Below are 12,800 nucleotides of genomic sequence, written 5' to 3'. Positions count from 1 at the left end.
GGAGTCATCTCCCCTCCAGGGATCAAAATTTGTGTGCTAGGGGTGTACATGAGGGTTGATAATAAATTAGAGTAGTGCCCCTGCTGTTGGGCCATTTATAATAATGAGAGAGCTGGAAAGTAAGTCTTTTAAGGACATGAATTCACACTGATTTTCCAATGTAACATATTACTGAACCCAGCTTTTCTTGTAGACTTGCTTTTACACTTATAATAAATATGTAATAAGATGGAGAAAATGCATTATCTTCACAGTTGGTAGCAGAATTCCTCCTCAAGAGAGATCAACCTCCTTTGGGAAAAATGTTTTTTTAGTGTAGAAAGTGAGCTCCTCTCCCTTCCCAATTTCTACCATCAGGGCCTAAAGGGCAGACCCTGAAGTTACAGTGAAGAATTTAGCTGTCTGAGGGCTGCCAGGAAGAAGGGATTTGAGTACAGAAGATGAAAGAAGGGGAAGAAAGGAGGACTTTATGGTGTTATTATTGCCTCTCATGCTGATCCATCCACCAAATAAACAATCAAAACACCAAATTCTTGGAGTCCTGGTATGCGTGTGTGGCAATGTGTGCAGGGGCTGTCCATGAAAATGGAAGAAAGGGCTGAGCATCATGACAGATTGAGGAGCTGTAGGACAGGTACAGTATGCAAGGATGCAGAAACCCAAAGACTTGGAGAGATCTGAGAATATAAGTTCCCTGTAAATTTGCCAAAAATTTGGAAGATCCCTTGAGACTTCAACATAGTAGAATCAGTGAGGTGATTTCATTTAGATCTAAGAAGCAGGAAAGTTCTCTGTCTTAAAAATAAGACACAGGGGCTTCCCTGGTGGCGCAGTGGTTGGGAGTCTGCCTGCCAGTGCAGGGGACACGGGTTCGAGCCCTGGTCTGGGAGGATCCCACATGCCGCGGAGCAACTAGGCCCGTGAACCACAACTACTGAGCCTGCGCGTCTGGAGCCTGTGCTTCGCAACAAGAGAGGCCGCGATTGTGAGAGGCCCGCGCACCGCGATGAAGGGTGGCCCCCGCTCGCCGCAACTAGAGAAAGCCCTCACACAGAAACGAAGACCCAACACAGCCATAAATAAATAAATAAATAAATAAATAAATAAAAATTAAAAAAAAAACAACAAAATCACATCACAGAGTAAGAAAACAAATTAAAAAAAAAAAAAATAAGACACAAACAACTTCTTAGAATAGGGTTGCCAGATTTAGCAAATAAAAACACAAAACGCCCAGTTAAATTTGAATTCCATATAAATATTTTTAAAAAATTAGTGGAAGTACAATCTGTGCTATGCAATATTTGGGACATATTTATACTATATAAAAGCCTAACAAAAAGGACTGAACCCACATTACGAAATGGAATAGAAATTGTAAACAGTTTACCAAATATAATTTTTTTTTGGCTTAACTTCTGTGATTTTATTTTGAATCTTTTCCTTTTATGCTAAAAATCTTAGTTCTTAATGACAATAGCATAATTGCTTATTTGCTTTACCCCATTTTTAACACACCCATATATTCAAATAAGATCAATATCAAATATATGATTAGTGAAAATATTATTATTGTTATTGCAGTTCTTAGGTATATCCTACCAGAGACATATAGGTGAATTACTGTATTTTCAAACATTTAAAATAACACACCTCTGCATAATTAAGCTATCAACTCAATGCACAATTAGAGTCATTTATTTTATTTTCCCCTTGATTTTATGAATTGCCTTTTCGTTCTTTTTTTTTTTTTTCTTTTATATCTTTATTGGAGTATAATTGCTTTACAGTGTTGTGTTAGTTTCTGCTGTACAACAAAGTGCATCAGCTATATGTATACATATATCCCCATATCCCCTCCCTCTTGAGCCTCCCTCCCACCCTCCCTATCCCACCTCTCTAGATCATCACAAAGCATCAAGTTGATCTCCCTGTGCTATGCAGCAGCTTCCCACTAGCCATCCATTTTACATTTGGTAGTGTATATATGTCAATGCCACTCTCTCACTTCATCCCAGCTTCACCTTCCCCTCCTGTGTCCTCAAGTCCATTTTCTATGTCTGCGTCTTTATTCTTGCTCTGCCACTAGGTTCATCAGTACCGTTTTTTTAGATTCCATATATGTGCATTAGCGTACAGTATTTGTTTTTCTCTTTCTGACTTACTTCACTCTGTATGACAGACTCTAGGTCCATCCACCTCATTACAAACAACTCAATTTCGTTCCTTTTTATGGCTGAGTAATATTCCATTGTATATATGTGCCACACCAAATTTTTTTTTATATATATCAGAAACTACAAATATACCCAGTGTGGTTATGGTATCATCTGTGCCCTTCTTCATTATAAATATATAAAACCCCTTAGCTGTGATAAATAGGAAAAGCTCCACCCCATTTGTTTTTGTGTTTATTTCTGTATTGATCATCCTGATTCTGTATTGTTTCTTCATACCTTGCTTTCCACATTCCCCATGCCAATATGTAACAATCATGGTTTTTTAAACCTACTGTTGAAAATTCTCACAATATTTGTGTGATTGCTAAAGAGTCAAGTGGAAGGTCTTTGTAAACTATTTCTTCAGCTTCAGCTAACTCTGTTCTCCAATGCACAAGACATATCTTGAGCTCAAACTCTGGAAGACATCCATATAAGTTTTGCAAGGTGATGGCTGTGATGTCACCTAAAAATGGTCCTTCTCATGCCTCTGCACCTCATCGAGCTCTTTGGAGCCTTTTCAGCCTCAGTTGTCTTGTGATGCTGTTTTGAGGAAGGTGGAAAATTCTTTTTTGGTAGGAATAAAGAAGCATCCAGGTTGGGGAAAAATGTATACCTCATTCTACAGGAATCCTGTGGCATATTGTGTGACATGGAACCTTAATTGTAGCTGCTCAGCACTTTTTTCCCTCTTCCCTGATTTCACACAGGGTGCACTCATTCTTTCTGCACCCCTAATGCCCTGCCTTCTCAAGCATTTTTCCATCCTGGGCTTTTTGCATGCAGTGATGTGAGGGGAATTCTCAGCTTAGTTTAGTCACATGATGAATCAGAGACACAGAATTAAGAATTCACCAGGGATACATACTTCCAGTGAAAGATGCATATCTAGGCATCTACAGCAAGACACTGGTGGGTTATGCAAAATCCTTCCCAAAGGAAACAGGAAAAAAAGTTAATAAAACTTTACAAAAGTGATTGTGTGGTAGCAAAATGCATTTGTGAAAAGCGAAAAAATGCCATTATCAACGTCCTGCTGAGAGAAGAGTTGACTGAACTACACCCAACTGTGATAAAGAATGCAAAATGATCCCAGGTCTTCCAAGGGAGAAATTAAGAAAGGGGTATAAAGTTGCCTGAGTTTGCTTAGCTTGTCAAAAGGTGGGGGCACTCTTCAAGCCTCACTCTTCTCATCTGTACAGAAAGGGGTTTGGGCTAAATCAGTGGTGTTCCAGCTGTGCTCCAGCAGGCCTGGTGTCTCTGTGGTGACACAGAGATGGGGCAGGTGGGGCAGGACGTCCTATTCAAGAGCCAGAACAGTTCTAACTTTTTTACATATCGGAATTCACAGAAAAATTCCACTGAAATAAAGGTTTAGTATCTGTATTAGTTTCCTTGGGCTGCTATAACAAATTACCACAAACTTAGTGGCTTAAAACAACAGAAATTTATTTTCTCACAATTATAGAGGCCAGAAGTCCAAAATCAAGTGTCAGTAGGGCTGGACTCCCTCCAGCAGCTTTAGGGAGATCCTGTTCCTTGCCTCTTTCATCGTCTGGTGGCTCTTGGCATTCCTTGGCTTGTGGCTCTCAGTCCAATCCCTGCGTCAGCTTTCACATGGCCTTCTCTTCTTCACATCTTCTACCTTTCTCTTCTTTTATGAAAACACTTGTCATGAATTTAGGGTCCACCCTAATCCAGATGAGAACATCTGGAGAGCTTTAAATTAATTACATCTGCAATGATGGTTTTTCCCAATAAGATCACATTCACATGGTCTGAGTAGACATATCTTTAGGGAGGCCACCATTCAACTAACTACAGTATCAAAGAGAATTTAATCTAAACAATATTTTAAAGGTTCCTTTTATATATTTTTTTCAAACTATGGATTAACACATGCTTGCTGCAATAAATAAAACTTACGAAGATGTATAAAGAAAAAGCTAATTATCTACCCCCCCCCTTTCTGCTTCCCTCCAATTTCACCTCTTTCCAACAATTCTCTCCAACTCATCCAGATTTACTGACCTTTCTTCCAGTCGATCTGGTAACCCATGTTAACAACCCTGTGTTTGTACCTCCATGCTTTATTTCAGGCTCATGTAATTACACACACACACATACATACAAGCATATACACATATATCTGCATTGATAAGGAGTTTGAAATTGATTATAAAATTTGTATAATACTATACACACTCCTCTGTATCTTACTTTTCTCTTTAAAAAATGCCTTGAGTACATTGCTCTAAATTAACTAGTATAGTTCTAATTTTTATTATTTTTAATGGCTGCATAGTAGCATTATATTCCACAATGTGGACAAACCAATATTTATTTCAAGCCTTCCCTATTAATGGGCATTTATTATATTTCCAACTTTCTGTATTTTTACCCAACTGAAAAATTCTGTAATACATAATCCTTGTACATGCAATTTTATAAGCTGGTGATTTTATTACTATATACAACTATATAGTAATTTGTATTACTATAAATTCCCAGCAGTAGGACTACGGATCAAGAATGCATGTATTTTTCATTTCAATAAATTGGTACCAGATTGCTTTCCCAAAAGACTGCAAAATTCCATTTGTCTACCAATATATGAAAGTACCCACTTCCTCATATTACAACCAGCAATAACTGTTATCATTCTTTCCACATTTTTGCCATTCTGATGGGTGTAAATAACACTAATTTTTATTTAATTTGCATTTCTCTCACTACCAGTAATTTTGAACATCTTCTCAAATGTTCATAGGCCATTTGGATTTTATCTTCTATGAAATATTTATCTCTATTCTTTGTTCCTTCATCTCCTAGGTTGATTATTCATCCTTTACTCACTGAATTGAAATACTACTAACTTTATCATATATTAAACTCTCATATACACTGGAATCATTTAACCAATTTTTATTCTGTTTTTATCTAGTTTCCTAGTTTTAGCACAATGCCACATTGATCTTTATTACAATGGCTATTGTATTTCTAACGATGATAAGGTAGGTAGTTTATCCCAGCTCTTCTTTATATTTTTCATGAATATTCTCAGGCATTTACTATTTCATATTGGATTATTTTATGAAATCCCTCCCAAAATAAAATTCTCTAGAGTCTAATTAAAATTGCAATGAATTCTTATTTTAATTTTAACAGAACTGAGATTTTTATTGTATCTCACCCTCCAAGAATATTGTGTCTTTTCCATTTTTAAAAATATTACTTTGTATAACTCAAAGATTTTATAAGTGTTCTTGTAAAATTCTACTCTTGGTAAATGTATTTCTAAACATTTTATGCTTGTACTGTTATTTTAATGGATTTTCCTCTATTTTTACTTTTAGGCTTTGTTAACTGAGAGAAAATCTATTCCTTTACTCTATTTCATCTTCTACTTGTTTATCTACACAATTATTTTCTTCATACCATTCTTGTGTTAGAATTCTTGGCATTTTTAAATATATAATCATATTCAACAGTAAAAAAGAGATGATTTAATCTCTTCCTTTCCAGCATTTTATCAAATGATCCATGTTATAACATTTGTTATAACTGCAAAACTGTTGAGTATTAACAGCAATAATGAGCATTTCCATCTAGTTCCTGATTTCAATTGACATGATTTCAAGGTTTTAAAAGTAATTTCATTCTACTCATATTTTACCCTAGGGTATCCTTCGAAATTTTATCTAATATGCTTTCAGCTTCTCTTAAAATGATAAGGTTTTTTTCCTCTTTTAGTTTGTTGATTAGACAAATTACAATAAGATTTTTCTGATATTGAACCACCTTTGCATTTCTGGATAAATTCTAGTTGGTCTTAATAAATCTTCTTTTAATACAAAGCCAGATTTTATTTGAAATTTTTTAATGTTAGTGTATCTAAATTCATATGTGTAATTGGTTTATAGTTTTTGATTTTGAAATACTTTTGCCAAATTTGGGTATTAAAGTTGTGCTGTCTTCAAAAACGATTTGAGAAATTTCCATCTTTTTATTGTGTAAATTAAGTAATACGAGAAAAAACTGTTCTTCTGAGATTAGTTAGAACTCAGGAAAATATCTGGTCATGATACATTTTTCTTAATGTGATAAAAATATACATAACAAAATTTATCATTTTAACCACTTTTAAATGTACAATTCAGTGGCGCTAAGTACATCGACAGTGTTACTCAACCACCACCACTATCCATTTCCAGAAACTTATCATCACAAACAGAAACTCTGTACCGATTAAACAATAACTCCATATCCTACCCTTTCTCCAACCCCTGATAACCTCTTTTACTTTCTGTCTCTATGAATTTGCCTATTCTAGGTACCTCATATAAGTGGAATCATAGAATATATATCTTTTATGTCTGGCTTATTTAACTTAGCATAATGTTTTCAGGGTTCATCCATGTTGAAGCATGAATCAGAACTTCATTCCTTTTTAAGGCTGAATAATATTCCATCGTATGTATATACCAAGTTAGTTTATCCATTGATCTGTTGATGGATTTGGGGTTGTTTTCACCTTTTGGCTATTATGAATAATGCTGCTATGAACATTGGTATACAACTATCTTTTTGAGCCCCTGCTTTCATTCCTTGGGGGTATATACCTAGAAGTGAGATTGCTGAATCATTTGGTTTATGTCTAATTATTTGAGGAACCATCACTCCTTTCCTTAGTGCCTGCATCATTTCATATTTCCACCAGCAATGTGCAAGGGTTCACAATGCTTTTTTTTTAATGATATAACTTTAATCACCTTTTTCACTTCTTCAGTCATAATTGTTTTATTCTAGGTCTGTACTTCTTTATCAATTTTGGTATGTTTACTTTGCTCAGAAATCAATAATTTTCTTTGGAGTTTCAAATATCTTCCATCCTCTTTCCCTTTTATTTTACCACTTATCAAAGGAATTTAAGGCTATAAATTTTCTCTCTGAGTTTTTGCTGTTCTGTAGGTTTTGATAGTCATCATTTTTTTACTGTTTTTTAAGATAGTTTGTAATTTCAGTTTTCATGTGGTCTTTGGTCCATGGGCTAACCAGGAGTGCATTCTTAATTTCCAAGTAGGTTCGGGGTTGGAGGAAAAACGAAAATCACTATTTCATTATCTCCTATTTTAACATGGTCAGAGAGAGTAGTCTGTAAAAATCTTGCTTTCAAAATTTTGTCAAGATTTGCTTTGTGGTCAATTACACATCTATTTTTGTGAAGTTTCCATAGACATAGAAAAATATTTTAGATTCTCCATTCAAGAGATCTATGTTTCTTGGGGCTTCCCTGGTGGCGCAGTGGTTGAGAATCTGCCTGCCGGTGCAGGGGACACGGGTTCGAGCCCTGGTCTGGGAAGATCCCACATGCTGCGGAGCAACTAGGCCCGTGAGCCACAACTACTGAGCCTGCGCGTCTGGAGCGTGTGCTCCGCAACAAGAGAGGCCGCGATAGTGAGAGGCCCGCGCACCACGATGAAGAGTGGCCCCCACTTGCTGCAACTAGAGAAAGCCCTCACACAGAAACGAAGACCCAACACAGCCATAAATAAATAAATAAATAAACTTTTTTAAAAACTAGGAAAGTCAAATTAAAAAAAAAAAAAAACTCCTGATTGTCTCAAATTTAAAAAAAAAAAGAGAGATACATGTTTCTGAATTTTTCTTTCTGTCTTGCTCTCTCTATACAAGAAAATGTGTTGATATCATTATTCAATTCCCTTATAATCTCATATAATTCTAAAAATGGGTATTTTAAGGTATCCCATTATAACTGTAGTTTTGTAATTTATCCTTGCACATCTAATAGATATATCTTTTTATATTTAGCTATTATGTGGTCTTTGGGTGTTTTCATTGTGTGGTTTTCAGATTCTTCATAAACTGTTTGTTCAATTTATCACTTTATTATTGCAAGATTCCCCATATTGATTACTACTTTTAACTTTACATACCTCTTTTCCTACTATTAACATAGTTTCTACTATTGCCACACCTGCTTTCTTTTTTCTTTTTCTTTTTTCTTTTTGTGATTTCCTTCACGTTGGCCTTATTTTCATCCCCAAGGCAGACACATCCTTCTTCCTCTTGCTCTAACAGATGATAAGCTCTAGAAAGTAGTTGACTGAGAACTGTGTCTCCTTTAAGCCACAGTATTTCCAGAATCCTCTCACCCCCCATTGCTTTACTACTAGATTATTTCTTTTATTCCTCTATACTTCTAAATTATCTTACCTAAGTAGAGGGGGAAAAATCTTTACAGAGAATTAGGAGAACTGAGTTTTTAATAAAGCTCTGCCAATAGCTGTGTGACCTTAAGCAAGTCAATTAATATTTTGAGAACTATGGTCTCAGTTGTAAAATGTCCAAATTGACAAGATGGCCTCTAGGGTCCTTTCCAGTTCTGCAATTCAGATTCTACCATTCTAGAGAGGAAAACTCAAGGAGGGAGAGGAAAGATATGAAGGTAGCACAGGTCAGGTACAAAAGGTCAATTGCAAATTTTGAGGGCTAAGCACAAAGATTATCTTTTGTCTTAATTATGTACCAAAACATTATATGCAAGGCTACTATATAGCATTGCTAACTTTTAAAATTATGCGTATGAATTGGGCTATATGTTTCAGAGCTAATTCTATGGTTCATTTAGATATCTATTAACGTAAATTGAATACCTTAAAATTACATATTGGTCTCCATAATTTTCTAATTCAACCCGTAAGTGATGAACAACCATGCATTTGAGATGTACCTATGTCTGAGAGAATTATTTTGTGTCCATATTCATTTCAAGTCACAGTACACTTCTTATTAACCATTGCAGCAAAAATCAGAAACAAATTCCATTGTATAATAATCCTCCTCCCTCCAAAGTTTAATGGGGAGAGCCAGTTAAATTGTGCAGGTTAAGTTTTCACATCCACTCACAAGAATTGCAATATTTCTCTTCTTTATCAGAAGGAAGGAGAGTGTGGCTGGAGTAATCCCATGGATTTCCAGTAAATCTTAACACTTAACTGACTGTCCCAAAGCCTGTCTACAGTCCAACAGTGAGAATTCTGGAAAACAAGTTACATTCTAATGCTTCACTCTACATTGTCTCTTATGTAGTCTGAATGTTTGTAGGATCCAGAGTCAAAGCTAAGATTGTTTCTCCTGGAACATATGTAGACCAGACCCGTGTCTCCATTCTAAAGACTGTGTGATTCAAGAGTACTTAAATCAGTAGGCTTTACTGAGTGCCTATTATGAGCATTGTTTTACCTTAAACACACGATATAATGAAGTAGTAAACATATAAAAACATGGAAGATTTGATATCTATCCTTGAGGAACTTACAACCTGACTCAGGAAATTAAAAAGAATACTGTACACAGTAACAAGAAAAATAGCTACAAGGCAAAATGAAATAATCAAAATGTCACTGTGGTGCTCGCTTCGGCAGCACATATGCTAAAATTGGAACGATACAGAGAAGATTAACATGGCCCCTGTGCAAGGATGACACGCAAATTCGTGAAGCATTCCATATTTTTGGGATGAAGTGAGAGAGTCGCATTGACATATATACACTACCAAATGTAAAATAGATAGCTAGTGGGAAGCAGCTGCATAGCACAGGGAGATCAGCTCTGTGCTTTGTGATTGCCTAGAGGGTTGGGATAGGGAGGGTGGGAGGGAGATGCAAGAGGGAGGGATATGAGGATATATGTGTACGTATATCTGATTCACTTTGTTATACAGCAGAAACTAACACAACATTGTAAAGCAATTATACTCCAATAACGATGTTAAAAAAAAATGTCATTGTGATAGGCTGAATATGGACTCCCCCAAAATGTTAACATCCTAACCCCTGAAACCTTTGACTTTATTACTTAACATGGCAGAAGGGACTTTGCCCATGTGACTGATAATTCTGAAATAGGAGATTATCCTGGATTATATGTGTAGGTGCAAGAGAGTAGTAAGAGATATGAGGACGGAAGCAAGAGGTTGGAATGATGCAAAGAAAGAACCACAAGCAGGTGTCCTCTACAAGCTGAAAAAGGCAAAGAAATGATTCTCCTCTCAGAGTCTCCAGAAAAATCAGCCGTGCCTATACCTTGACTTTAGTTTATGGACTTCTGACTTCCGGACTGTATGAGAAAAAATTTACATTGTCTTAGCTACTACGTTTGTGGTTGGAAACTAATACAGCCAAGGTATGATGTGAAAACATAAAGTTAGGAGGTAATATTGAATTAAATGAAGTATAATGGAAATGAATTATTGATGATGTTGATAACATTTTATGTTAGACAGGAACATCTTCTCCTCAGTCTTTGTTTTCATGAAGAAGACTTTTATCTAACACACCCTTTCACTTCTGACCTTTTAATCACTCAGGCCCTGGTGATATAGAATGATGTCTCTGGTTACTTGGAAAAGAATATCTGGGCATGCTCAATCCAGTTCTGCCATTCTTGAAAAAGAGCTTCCTGTAGGGACAAGCATGTTCTGCTCTTCTTTCTCTTTCCATGGGAAGGCCGGCCCAGGTGGTACTGCTATAACAGGTAGGGTGAGTCTACCTAATTCTGGGGTACATTTAGCAGACCAATTTATCTTTCAAACTAAACTGCATTCTCCAACCTTTCTCTATAATTAATAAGGTGATATTTTGCTTGTTTCTTTACTTTTTCTAAAATCCCAATTATTCATAACCTGGGTAGGAAAAGAGAGGTGCAATTTTGGGGGGAGTCTCAAATTCTCCACTGCTAATATTTACAGAGTACATACCATGTGCCAGGCACTGTAGAGAGCATTTTACATATCTCATTTCGTCCTCACAAAGACTTTATGAAGCAAGTACTGATCTTACCTGCATTTTATAGCTAATAAAACCAAGGCACAGAGAAGTAAATAACTCGCTCAAGGTCTCACAACTTGAAAGTGACAATGTTGTGATTCATGTCCAGGTCTTTCTCACTTCAAAGCCCAGGCTTTTGAACACTCTGCATATTGCCCTTCCTCCTGGAGGAATGAGGTTGGAACTGAATACTAATGATAATTCCTCAAGAAAGCTGTCTTCTTGGTATCAGTCTTGGTTTGACTTCTTTCTAAGAAGTTTCTAAGAAACTTCTTTCTAGATATAAAGCTCAAATTGAGGGACTTCCCTCGTGGTCCAGTGGTAAAGAATCCACCTTACAACGCAGAGGACCCAAGTTCGATCCCTGGTCAGGGAACTAAGATCCCACATGCTGCAGGGCAACTAAGCCTGTGCGCCACAACTACTGAACTCACACGCCTCAACTTGAGAGCCTGTGTGCCGCAAACTACAGAGGCCACGCGCTCTGGAGCCTGCGTGCCACAACTAGAGAAGAGAAAACCCGCACACCACAACTAGAGAGAAGCCCATGCACCACAATGAAGACCCTGCGTGCCGCAACAAAAGATCCTGCATGCCTCAACGAAGATCCTGTGTGCCGCAACTAAGACCCGACGCAGCCAAAAAAATTAATAAAACAAATAAATAAATAATAAGTCTTAAAAAAAAAGAACTTCATTAAAAAAAAGCCCAAATTGAAAAAAAAAATAGAAACTATAGATCACAGTAGCTTTGTTCTATATACTTATTTAAATGCTATTAATCGTCTGGGTCACTTATAACGTGCTTTCACATGAACACAGCCTAGACTTGATTACAAAAATAAAATCTCTTTGAAAAGATTTCATCATTTAAAATACAGCCACCCAGAAAACCTTTAATCTTCCATGTCAGGGAACTGTCCCCACTCAATCAGAAGCTGCCTAAGGGGTAATCTCAAACACTGATGCCTATGGCTGAAAATTAAGACAGCAGACTTTCATCTCATTTGACCAGTTTTATTTCACTTTTGATTCCACCTCCTTCCCCTTCTCTTATCCTGCAGGCAGTGGACCATATATTTCTTACTTCATAGAGGATTTAATAGGTAGTCACAATTCCATAGCTGGATATCCCACAAAGCAATATTCTCCATGATAAATTTCAGCCATTTTTGACCCTCATCCTTCCTTTGAGAGCCATATCAGCCATATTGATAAGACCTCGTATTACCATCTCAAGAGTATAACAAGGTTAAGATGACTGCTGTCTCAGCAAGATGCTGAGCTTTTGATTCATGCTTTTATAACAACAAGGCTGGATTACTACAATTTGTTGTTGGCATCCCTCCCAGAATGCTCACTGCTTTGACTTGACTTTGTATAGAGGATTCAGCAGTCAGGGTGTTCAACAACAAATACAGAAATGCCTGCACATACCCTATCAGTACCACAAATACTATGTTGAAATAGAGAACTGGTTTGAAAAAGTGTAGGTACAGGTCCTTGCTTTTAACACTATGAAATAAAGTGAACCTTTTCCTTCCAGAAACAAGGCTTTCATATATAACCATGGTGTAGAACTGACTGTGGCTCAAGAGGTCTAAGCTACTTTATAAGAATGTCATACTTCATTTGACTTGAGGCTCTGATCAGAAATCTGGGGACAATCTCTCTTTTCAAGAGCCAATTCCCACTTGCTAGCACACTTAGTTATATCTTACCAGAAGACA

General features: G+C 36.6%; 1 protein-coding gene and 1 long non-coding RNA gene across 7 annotated transcripts in view; one reads left to right on the top strand and one right to left on the bottom strand.

Moving 5' to 3' along the window:
* Positions 1–12,800, bottom strand: part of LOC309632498 (uncharacterized protein) — a 615,011-nt gene that overhangs the window by 501,377 nt on the left and 100,834 nt on the right. The gene's annotated exons all lie outside the window — the stretch shown is intronic.
* Positions 1–12,800, top strand: part of LOC309632550 — a 385,961-nt gene that overhangs the window by 298,568 nt on the left and 74,593 nt on the right. The gene's annotated exons all lie outside the window — the stretch shown is intronic.

Source organism: Balaenoptera borealis (assembly GCF_965194805.1).
Source record: "Balaenoptera borealis genome assembly, chromosome: 7".
Classification (NCBI taxonomy): Eukaryota; Metazoa; Chordata; class Mammalia; order Artiodactyla; family Balaenopteridae; genus Balaenoptera; species Balaenoptera borealis.
Note: the sequence above shows the minus strand (reverse complement) of the source record. Positions and strands in the feature narration are given on the sequence as shown.